Here is an 11876-nt window from a genome sequence, read left to right as displayed (position 1 = left end):
TAAAGTCAAGAAATCTGCCATGAAGCTTCTTGCAGGGAAATGCAGAGAAAGTCATTTCCAACTTCTTTCATCTCATAGATGAAGCTACGAAATAAAAGGGCAGAGCAGCGAACACAAGGGCTTTTAATCTGTCTCATCTCCTTCATAATAACTGCAAATTTTCCCTGGGCTCCTGGGAGTGAGCCTCTTTCCTCTGTCTCTGGCTTATCTCCCCCCTCCATATTTCACAGCCTGCTCAGCTCCCCTCACTCTGCTGCCCCCGGCCTGGTCTCTTCCAGGCCTATGGGAGCCTGTAGCTCCCAGGGCCTCATTGTTTCTGGCCGGGGAGGAGGCTCAGAGAGGGAATTGAAGGCCAGTCAAAGGGAAAAGGCAGCACCATCGCTGCTTCATTAACAGGAGCTTTTCAGCAGCAAACATATCAGAGTGAGGTCTTTTCAGAGGCGGTAATTAGCAATTTGGAGCCTTCACCCCTCAGGAGATGCAGCTGCAATCTAACAAGTGGGAGCAGTCCTAGGCTCTCTCTCTCTCTCTTTTTTTAAATCCTTAATATTTATTGTTTTCCATTTCCTGCAATCTCCCCTTAACCCATCCTTCCCAGGCATTGTCCAGCCCTCCTCCACACCAGATAACAGGGGCTTTATTAATCACTCTTTTAATTCCCTGCTAATGATAACTTTCTTTCTCACTGAGAGAAGTTAATCTTTCTTGGGCATTGAGAGAAAGAAGAGTCCTGGGAACAAGAGAGTGAGAATGATGAGGATGAGATGACAGCCCAAATCACCTTCTCCCCACCCTTTTCCTTCTAACAATTTGTCCTACTTGTCCCATAAATATGAGTCTATCGACTTCTTCTCTCCAAAGAAAAGATACCATCAACCTCGTCCCCGAGTTAAAGGCAGAAGGAAAATCGCTGCCCAGTCCTGGGCATGGCCTTCACTTGTGCCACTCTCTCCTAGTAATAACAGCAAACAGAAGCCTGAAGAAGGTAGAAGTAAAGGTGGTAAAGGTGACAGATATCTTTACAGCCTAGGCCCATCTTGTGCCAACAAATTAGCCTAGAGCCCCTTCTTGGATTGTTGCAATGCCATAAAGATAAAGCAATTTAAACTGGGCCTTCAGACTGGATGGATGCCAGGTGCCTTAAGTCATATGGTGAGTATTGTCAGGGCTGCAGGCTACTCCAGTCCAAAGAACTGGGCATCATGCCTATAAGTCAGGCACCACTGGGTGATGACCCAAACCTATGGTTATTTCTGATCCCCCATGTCACCACCCCACCACCACCCCACTCACCTCAATGAATAGAATTGGCCAGTGAGAGATTCCTGATGAGTTATGGACTCTATGCCATAGAGGAGGCAGCAGAGCGTAGCACTCAAGAGAAGGAGGGAGAACCCCTGAAAATCCCCTCCGAATTATAAACATATCCTCTTTAAGTACATTTCTAAGGATAACATTTGTATTACGCTGTCCTGTGCCTGCTGATAGGGGCCCCTCTTATCTCCTCTGTCTTTGCTCCTTTCTCTCAGCTCTGCTGGGAGAGGTCCCTATCTGAAGCAGGGCTGGCAATCCACTTCTTTGCAATTGTTTCAATCCAGGGGAAAAATTAATTTCTGCCTATCGTTAATTGAGAGAATTGTGTGGAGGGCGAGGGAAGGGGAGGGGGGAGGGAAGAAGGAAGGAGGTAGAGGGGAGCAATCGTGTTATTAACCGTGTCCCTTTCATAAGCAAATATCCTGATTTCCATCAGTGAGATGAGAGCCTCATTAAAGCAGGAAGCAGAGAGGTGATTAGAGAACTTTGAAGAGCTATTGAGCTAAGCGGGAGGGTCAGAGGGACCAGGAGACCAAGGGAATTTGGGAGGGACTGGGTTGAGATGGAAAGCCACCCGCCTTCTATTCTCTTTTAAACTGGCTTTCCCTCTCTCCCTCCCAATTGCCAATTGCCTCCTACCCAACATCCACCCCCAGACAATCCCCAAAGCCCTCAACTAGTGTTGGGAGGGCTGTAAGAAAGCTGGTGGGAACTTAGAAAAAGGGAAAATATAAAAAGACTCCATCCCCAGGCTATGGAGATAGAAGCCTATGACAGCTAAGAAGGTGGAGGGACAATGGGATCATCACTCTGTGTGTGTCCACAAAAGGTAGTAGTAGGCAGTAGTCGCAGAGCTTTGGATTCTGGAAGAAGTGAATGACAATCCAGTAAGGGGTAGCTGAATCTTGGCTCCATCATATTTGTCCACACTGGGCCATGAATAGCAGAGGATCTTGCTCATGGCAAACTCAAGAGACCATATAGAACCTGAAGATCAGAATCATGCAATGGGTCAAGGTTAGGGAGGCAGTCAGAAGAACAGGTACAGATACTAGAGACGGTGGAAAGTCTTTCTCAGAAAGGAAGCCATTTATTTTATATGTTTCCAATGGCTGCTTTTTCCAAAGTGTGGCCAACCAGAACTGGGAATAACTGCTTAAAGAAGCAGCTCAATAGACTTTGACAGGCCATGGCACTATAGGGCAACTTTCCACCTCTCTCTCAATCCTGGATGAAGGTTTGAGTAAAATGGTTCATTGTAACATACTAGAACCCAACTCCCCAGGACAGTCAGTTCTTTAGGATATAAGGCAGATGCTCTAATGGCTAGTTAGAAAATTCAAAATGTCCCCATCCTATTTGGGTCAAGGAATAAAAAGACATAATGAGGTGCTCCCATCAGAAGAGACAGGGCTATCTCTGTCTGGAGAGTAGAGGAAGCTAGAGGGAAGACACACACACACACAAACACACACACACACACACACACACACACACACACACACACACACACACACTGCTGTCTATGGGAACTGCCAAAGCAGGAGTCAATACAAGGAGGGGGAAGCCACAGTTGGCCTATTATTCTTGGAAATAACTCTGCTCTCTGCCTGAAAACAGATCAATCCTTTCGGAGACAGAGAAAGAAAAAGAAAGAAATACAGGAACAACGACGATGAGGATGCTAAAAATAATCTATTTCCACAGTACTCGAGGATTTGCATGGTGCTTTACATATATCACCTCATTTGATCCAAAAGGAGGCCAAAGGAAGAAGCAAGAGAAAAAAAACGAAATGAGAAAAGTGAGGGAGGCAAGAGGCACTTGGTAAGAGTTCAGAACAATCTCCATTCTCTACAGTGCTTTCTGTTTAAAAAAAATAAAAAAGGAATGATGGAGAAGGGGAGAGAGTCAGACAAGTTTAATGATGTGTGTTCAAAGCTCAGATTGGAAAAATGACAGAGAAAAGCAGCCTGTTTCGGCACTAATAAATTGTTCTTTGCTGTAAGAGGCGCCTGTCGCAGCATTAATACAGGCCCCTAATACACGGGTCAGGGTTAAGTAATTTTCTCCGGCAACTTAAGCGAATAATGAAGCTGGCAGCGGCTGGTGGTGCGGTGGGAGAGATGGTCTATGCCGCCGGCACTTTGTCTTCATTTATTATGCCAGCACCGGCGGCACGGACGGGAAGCCTCCGCCGAGGAGATATCGCTTCATTTCGGCAAGGTAATGAAAGCCGGGTTGGGGGGAGGATAAACCAATTTGCTGGCTGACACAGGAAGGAGTGATTTGCGGACTCAAGAGAGGGAGAGGAGGGTCCGAGTGAGAGCAGGTACAAGGCTAAACCAAGGTGGGTCAAGGCCCTTCTTGAGACAGTGCCACAGACCAGAGCCCAGAGGAGTGATGAGTAGAGTTCAGTAGGACCAGAGGTTGAGAGGGGAAGAGGAAAATTCAGATAAGAAGGAAAGTGAAGAGCATTGTTGAGGTGAGAGAATGGAAGCTAGTCTAGGGGAAAGGAAGTACTCAGACCAAGGAAAGGATATAGGGGAACAATGGTCTTTGAGTGAGACCTAAGAGTTGCAGGAAAGAGTAGAGTCAATGGACCAAAAGATGGAAACCAAGAGTAGAGGTCAAGATTGGATTGGAGGAGAAAATTAAATTATGGCTATAGAAGAAAATGAAAGTTAACCAAAACAAAACCTAAACCATCTGTAGATAAAACGTGTCTGTTGGAATAAAGATTTTGAAGCCCCTAAGAGATGCCGACCCATGAAAATAGTAATAGCTCAAATTGCTATAGCGCTTCAAAAATCCTGGCTTCCTCCAAGATCAAGGTTCTACAAGAAACCCTTCCCCATTCCTCTTAATATTGCTTTCCCTCTGAGATTCCCTCCCGTTTCTCCTGAGTACATCTTGTTTGCACATGCCTGTTTGTAAGTTCTCTTCACTATTAGATTGTGAACTTCTTGAGAGCAGAGACATTTTGTTTTTGTTTTTGTTCATATCATCAGTACCTGGCACAAAATAGATCTCAGTAAATGCTTATTGGTTTGACTTGATAACTTAAGGTTTACAAAACATTTATTTACATAATATGATCCACACAATGGGCCTTCCAGACAAGTGTTATTTTATTCCTATTTTACAAATGAGGCTGAGAAGTTAAATATTTGCCCCAGGTCACAAAACCAAAAGTACTGGAAGAGGGGAAGGGTAAATTTGAACCCACTTCACTTCAGGTAGAGTGCTTTATCATCTACATTGTTTGGGATTTCCTTAGAGTCCCCAGAGATGATACAACTTCATAATGAAGAACCTAGGCATTAGAGGCAGGTTACATAAGTTAACAAAGCCTAATTTGGCTTCCCAAAGTTCTTGGTCTTTCTCTCTGTCATTCCCCGGGGGTGCATTCCCTGGGGGTGCATTCCAAGTCTTTAGAGCAATGAGCCTGAGGTCCTGCCATCATTTTAAGGAAGAAAAAGGATGCAATGTGAATCTAAGAACTATATCCTGTGAAAGACGTTAACTTGTCAGACTCAGTTACCTTAGGGGCAGGGAGGTAGTATATGCAAGCTTTGCAATAAAAAAAAAAATACATAGCTTTTTACTGAGGTAATTCTTTCCTCCGAACAGACCCTAAACCTACTATAGGAAGATTGTTTTTCATAATCAGACTCCCAATATCATGTCAGAAAAAGAAATAAGAGACCTTCTTCTGGTCCAGGGAATAAGTAAATCTTCTTTCCTACCTAGAACCATGGAATTGTGGGTCAGAGGATCTTATAAAAACAGAAGGAATCATCTCCCTTTTGATGCCTTATCCCAATGCATACTGAAACCCAGTCCTTATCCTGCCATTTTTATTTGTTATCAGGTCCATCATTTCCATACTTAAGCCATGGCAAGAATTGAGAATGAGGTACAGGCAGGCATATTAAGCTGGAAAAAAGTTAAATTCCAACCAAGCTCTGTATCTAGCCTACTAAAGTTGTGGGAACAATGACTGTGTATGATTCCATGCCATGTTTGCACCATATAATGGATCCATGGTGAGAAGATGATGGAAGACAGACTCATACAAAGCTTGAGCTGAGTTTGTTTTACTACCATCTTTTGAAGGTTCAATGTTGCTCTGTGAAGCATTGTTAGCCTTTTTATTCCCTTTCAGCACCAAAGTACACGGACAGCTCTAAGCATTCCAAAGCAACTTGAGGGCAAATGCAAGCAGTCCACACTCTCAATTCTCCATCTCTTTAGCAGGTTTTCAAGGTCCCCACTACCTCTTCCTGCCAATTCACCAGAAAGCAGAGCAGATATTTGAGCAGTTAAAAACTATAGTGTTGGATGCCCTGCAACCCCTTCCCTTCCCCCCCTCTCCCTTACCACACACACACACACACACACACACACACACACACACACACACACACACTTCTGAGTAGCACTGCCACTTTTCTCCCCTGATGTGGGTTAAGGATTTCCAATAAGGACCAAGTATTTGAAGCTTAACACTGTAGTCTCTGGAGGAGCTAGGCCAATTTCACACTAATCTAACCCATGAAGGGAGAGAGCATCGGAAGCAAAAATTACATCAAAGAGAAGTTAATGCCGAGAAGCAGCCGACATAAAAAGGAGCTGCTTTCAGTTTCAAATGACTACACAGAGGTGGATTAAGAGATCAGGCTGTTGAATGCCTGTATCTCCACCTTCTGTGCCCAGACACTCAGCAGAACAGAATGCTCTTCAGGGGTTGTTAAAGAATCAGGGGCCAGGGGGTAGAAATTGTGTCTATACCTAGGCAACTAAACAACAGAACACACCCTAGGCTAAGGATACTGTAAGGAAAAAAATGTTTAGGAAGGACAACAGTCTTTCAGCACCTTTTCCCTATCTGGAATCTATATTAACATAAGCTTCTTTTGACTCTGAAAGATTGAAAAGGGGTTGAGAGTGTTTGCTTCTGGAAGGCAGGAACCAAGTCTAACATATTTTGTATATCATCTAGCATACTTCTCTGAGCAAGGAGGCATTGTATAAATTTTTATGATGGTAATGATACCAGCCAATGAGAGTCCAGCTAGCTTCATTCACCAATTCTATACCATGAGGAATTTGTGGTATAGTGGAAAGAACATTGGCCTGGCATTTGGCACAGAGGATCTGAATTCTAGTCCTGTCTCTGTTACAAAGTACGTGTATTATCTCAGGCACTGTCTGAAAATTAAACCATAATCCCTTCCAATCATATGACCTATGGATATAGGAGGCTTTAATTTCACCTCTTCCCTGTGTAGGGTCTAAGGTCAATTGCACAACATAGATCTTTCCACTTTCAGCTCAATATTAAGGGGAAATTTCCAGAAGCAGTTAGTTCAAACACAAGCCTACCTCTCTATAGGAGAACTTTGTAAAGACCTCCTTATATATTTTCTTCCCTAAGCTTTCTTGAGTTTCCCAGAGCCCTGTATTTTGGGCAGTAATTACATGTAAGCTCAAGAAATACCCTTTCCCCCCCTGATTCTGGTCATTACTACCTGTATGGCAACTAGCAAATTATTCCATTTCTCTAGTTTTAATTTCCTAATCTGTAAAATGAGATAACAATGCACTACCTAAATCACAGGACTGTTGTGGGGAAAGAATTTTTAAAACCTTAATGTACTATAGAAATGAGACCCATTATTATTTCCTGCTCTGCCCTTGGCTAGAGATTAAGGACAGAGTCTGCCTCCTCTGTCTCATTCAGTGCTTAGCACAGATCCTGGCACATAGTTGGAGCTTAATAAATGTTTACTGACTAACTGACTTTCCACCAGCCATCCCTGCTCCCTGGCCATCTGGCTCTCTGACTTGCTTATTCTGGGAAAAGGCAGACAGGGAAAAGACTGTAAGTTGCAAAAGGAGAAGTTGTGGCCAAGCATGTGCTCCTTAGGAAGGAATACACTAGGCGTCCCATTTGAAGTGAAGCTGAAATGAGTTCCAACCTCCTCCCATTCCCTTCCCCCTCCCCACCCCCCTGCCAGGAGCCTGACAAGTGTAAATCCCAGAATGAATGAAGGCGCCTAGTCTTATAAAGCTGGTGTCTCTGCACGCATCTCTGCTCTGATTGACTTGTCGGCTCTCTGAGGCTGACTCTATCATCTCCTCGGTGCCTCCAATTCCAGGTGTGATTTAGTTTGGAGATGAGAGGTGACAGTTAACATTGGTACTCGTCACTGTAGATCAGACGCAGTCATGCTGTCTTCTTTCCTCTCTCCCCCCACCCCTTGTTCTCCTCCTCCCCCTCCTCACTCCCTCCAGAGGCTCCACTTGGTCATCAGGCACTCTCATCCTCCCTGTTTATTCAGACCTGAGACCACCAGTTTCATCTCTTCCTTTCACCTTCTCTTCTAGTCCCTTTCTCTAACTCTATTATTATTGGTTTTTTCCTGAGGTTTCTTCAGGTCAATTTCTTCTTTCCTCATTTATCTTTCCCTATACATATATCCAACTTACTTTGGCCTGAACCCATAAATGTCACAAAACAAGACTTTTCTGCTTTCCGAAGCCCTGAGAACTTTTACTTTATTTCTACTTCTCAAGAAACAGTTGCAGAAGAAAGAAAACAGCTCCCAATGGCAGCTAAGTAGCATAATGGATAAAGAGCCAGACCTGGAGTGGTAAGAACCTGGGTTCAAATCTTGTCTCAGACACTCCTAGCTGTGTGACCCTGGGCAAGTCACTTAATCTTAATTGCCTAGCCCTTGCCACTCTTCTGTTGAAAGAAATAAAGAAAGGAAGGAAGGAAGGAAGGAAGGAAGGAAGGAAGGAAGGAAGGAAGGAAGGAAGGAAGGAAGAAACAAAAACTGGTTGTTTAGAATAGGGCTAACTTTTAGATAAGACATATGAGTTGCTTAGATTCACAATTATGAGAAAACTCCTCACATTAATCTTTAGATATAATGTAGGACTAGGTCATTGGTTGGGGGGGGGGGGCTCTCTGGACAGCAAGTACAGGTGGTTCAGTTTCCCAGTCACATAGGACTAAGTTCAAAGAATGTTTAATTTCCATGCTCACTACCTTTCTTAAAGTCTGCAAAGAATAAGGTGAAGGTGACCCAAAGTTGTTCTGGGGTGTTTAACATATTTAACATCCCAGTTATACTTCCCACCCCATCCCTCAGTAGGCAGAGTGAACCATGGGTAAAGTCATGAAGACCAAAGTGGACCGTGAGTAAAGTGACCTCGGGCTCTGGAGACTCAGGGCAACAACTGCCCAAACAAATGACCCCTTTCTTAGTAACTAAGCAAGATAAAAAGCATTCCTAAGAATTCCTATACATAATCTCTATATATGCTCTCTTACTTTTTATCTTACACACACTCTTTACTCTCTCACTACCTTTACTTATCATACTTTCTTACCTTCTTATCTTACCTTAATTTTTATTTACTATGCTAGCTACTCTGTTACTATATTCTCTTCCAATAAAGTTGGTTTCCTTGGAATGAAGTCAGTTGAGTCATAGATCAATTCTTTGGACAAGGCCCAATAAGCATTAACCTCATCAGTATCTCTAATCCTTCACCCTACTTCTCACTTTCCCGATTTGATTACCTGCCTGTTCTCCTAACTCTATGATTCCCTTCACATTATTTCTTGACATCTTTACCACTCAGAGGTAGGCATACTGGGCATATAATTTATGAAATTCACTTAATTTTTCTGTTCCTCAGTTTCCTCATCTGTAAAATGAAGGCATTGGACTATATGATCTCAAAGGCCCTCAATGGGAAGGACTTAGAATGGGACTTAGAAAGGGAGATAAACATCTGCCTCCCTTATTCCTAAGATTCTCAAGGTGGTAACAATAGATTTGTAGTCCTAGGATCCCATTCTAGTGTGTACTTTTGGATTGACTTTGGGAAAGTCTCTTTGTGCCACTCTCTGACTCAGTTTCCTCATCTGTAAAATGAGAAGCATAGACTGGTTGACTTTGAAGATCAATCTCTTCCATCTCTGAAATTCATTAATGGGCAATTTCTGCAGAGAATGAATAGTACAATATTCTGGGCCACTTGTTTCAGAAATTTGGAACTTTTGTTTAGGCTCCCAATCCTGTTATTTCACTTTGATTTAGTCTCAGTGTTGATCATTCATAAGGCATGAGAAAGCTTTATGAATTAAGAGAGAAAAGATCAAGTGAGAGTGTTACACTGGTATGTTGGATCCAATTCATAGATGCCCCCAAGAGCTAATTGCTATATTTTCAGTGTGAGAATTTATTCCTCAGAGATCAGCAAATGCTACAAATCAGGATTTTATTTGTTTTATTTTTTGCCTACACTTAAAAAAGTGATAGAGAAAAAATATTAATGATGCTGATTAAACTTTAAAATGTATGGTGTGTCCTTTTTATTTTTTTTTTGAGAGCCAGTTGTTAAACATTTAGTTGGTTCTACAGGACTGAGCTAGTGAGAAGCTGGGATTAGGGAAGAGAAGGAAGGAAAGGGAAAGAGAAAAGACATCGTGATGTCCCATAGGCATTACCAGTTCGATATTTCCAAAATGGAACCTATTATGTTTTCTCCAAAATCTATACCTCCTCCTCTATTTCAGATCATGGCATCTTTCCAGTCACTCAGGTTTGTAATCTTGGGGGTCTTCCTTGACTTTTCAAGGGAAAGGGGAAAGGGACAGAGAGGGAGAAGTGGAGGGAAAAGAAAGAGAAGAGGAAGGGAAGGGAAGGCTAATATTGTGAGAGAAGGAGGGTGAAAGAGCAGTAAGACTCATAGAAAGAAAATGATAGTATAGTATCACAGGATCCAAGGAAAGACAGAATTTCTAGGATCAGGGGTAGATGAAAGTATCAAAAGCTACAGATAGGTTAAGAAGGATGAAACTTTTACAAAGGACATTGAATTTAGAGTTTAGAAGATTATTGGTAAATTCATAGATAGTGGTTTCAGTTGAATGGTAGAGTTGAAAGCCAGACTGCAAAAGCCTGGAAAGTAAGTGTGAGGTGAGGAAATTCAGTCAATGTGTGGAAATAACCCTTTCTAAGAGTCTGGTTGTGGAGAATAGAAGAGTTTGAATAATAGGAAAGAAATTGAGGGCATTATCAAATGAGGGCCTTTTTTTAAGGACTAGGGATCCTTGGGATTGTTTGTAGGCAGTAAGGGAGAAGTTAGTGGATAATGAGAGATTGAAGATTGGAGAAAAAGAGGGAATAATCAAGGGGACAAGCTCCTGGAAAAGATGGGAGGGGATGGATTCAAGAGTTGGAAGGTGTGTAAATAGAATTAGCCAGATCCCATTAATAGTCAAAAATCTACTCAACCCAGGCTAATGATGTCACTCCCACCTCCCTTAGTGGGGAGGGGAGACGAGTTACCCACACGTGACAATAAGTAACAAATCAAGAATAAGGGACTGCCCTTTGGGCAGTCCAAATCAATGTAGAAACTGCCATTTGTCCATTTGAATTAGAGGTGGACCACAGGAAGTGATGAAAGACACGTTCTCTTTAAGTAAGTTAGTGAACTTCCTGTGGGGGAGTTGCCGTCTGGAACTGGAGGAAGAAGCATCTCCTGAGACCACAGACAGCTTACACTCTGTATTGTCACATGGGTAAGTTAGGCTGGCTTCCTTGGCCTAGCTGGGCCAATTCTAAACTCTGCCTATCTGGCTGTTGGGCCTTGTGGCTTACAGCTTCATTTATTTAGACTTCTAACCTCCCTCTTCTCTTTATCCCTACTTTACCTTCCTGATTGTAAATAAACTCCTCAACCTGATGCTGACTTGGGTCTGATTTAATTACGGAATCAACCTGAATTGTTGATTCCTGGCGGCCACACAATTTTAATATATAGCTATAATAACTAAATTTTAATTCTTACAAAGGGAGTGTTATCCTTTGCAAAGAGAAGATATACCTCTTCATCAGAGAATAGAGCAAAAGTAGAGAGATGGAAGATGGTAAAGAAAGTTCAAAGTAATAATAATAATAAGCATTTATATAGCACTTTAAGGTTTGTAAAGCATTCTACATATATTGTCTCATTTCCCACCTCCTTCACAACAACCTGGTGAAATAGATGTGACTATTATCTCTGTTTTGAAGATGAGGAAACTGAGGCACAGAGAGGCTAAATGACTTCCTTGGTGTCTGAGGCAGGATTTGGACTTATATTTTCCTGACCCAAGGTACTTAACTCTATTCATGGTGCCACTTAGATGCTTATAGTAGGAGTAATGTCTTTTCTGAAAGGGAAGGGAGAGAAGATAGCATGGGAGGAATGAGGAGAGAGGAGGATATTTTGAATAATCATTGTGGAGAGTTGGATGGAGAGTCAATCAGGAAAAAATAAAATTGCCATGCAACAGTGAAGGCTCAGTTGTTATTAAATTACAAATTTGTATTGAACCCCATTGGCATATTTTTAAAATCAGTTGAGAGAAATCAAGGTCAACAAAGAAAAAGGGAAAGAGAAAGAAAGAAAGAAAGAAAGAAAGAAAGAAAGAAAGAAAGAAAGAAAGAAAGAAAGAAAGAAAGAAAGAAAGAAAGAAAGAAAGAAAGAAA

The sequence above is a fragment of the Gracilinanus agilis genome, chromosome 2, assembly GCF_016433145.1.
Source record: "Gracilinanus agilis isolate LMUSP501 chromosome 2, AgileGrace, whole genome shotgun sequence".
Lineage (NCBI taxonomy): Eukaryota > Metazoa > Chordata > Mammalia > Didelphimorphia > Didelphidae > Gracilinanus > Gracilinanus agilis.
The sequence above is the reverse complement of the archived record's forward strand: the minus strand, read 5'-3'. Positions refer to the sequence as shown.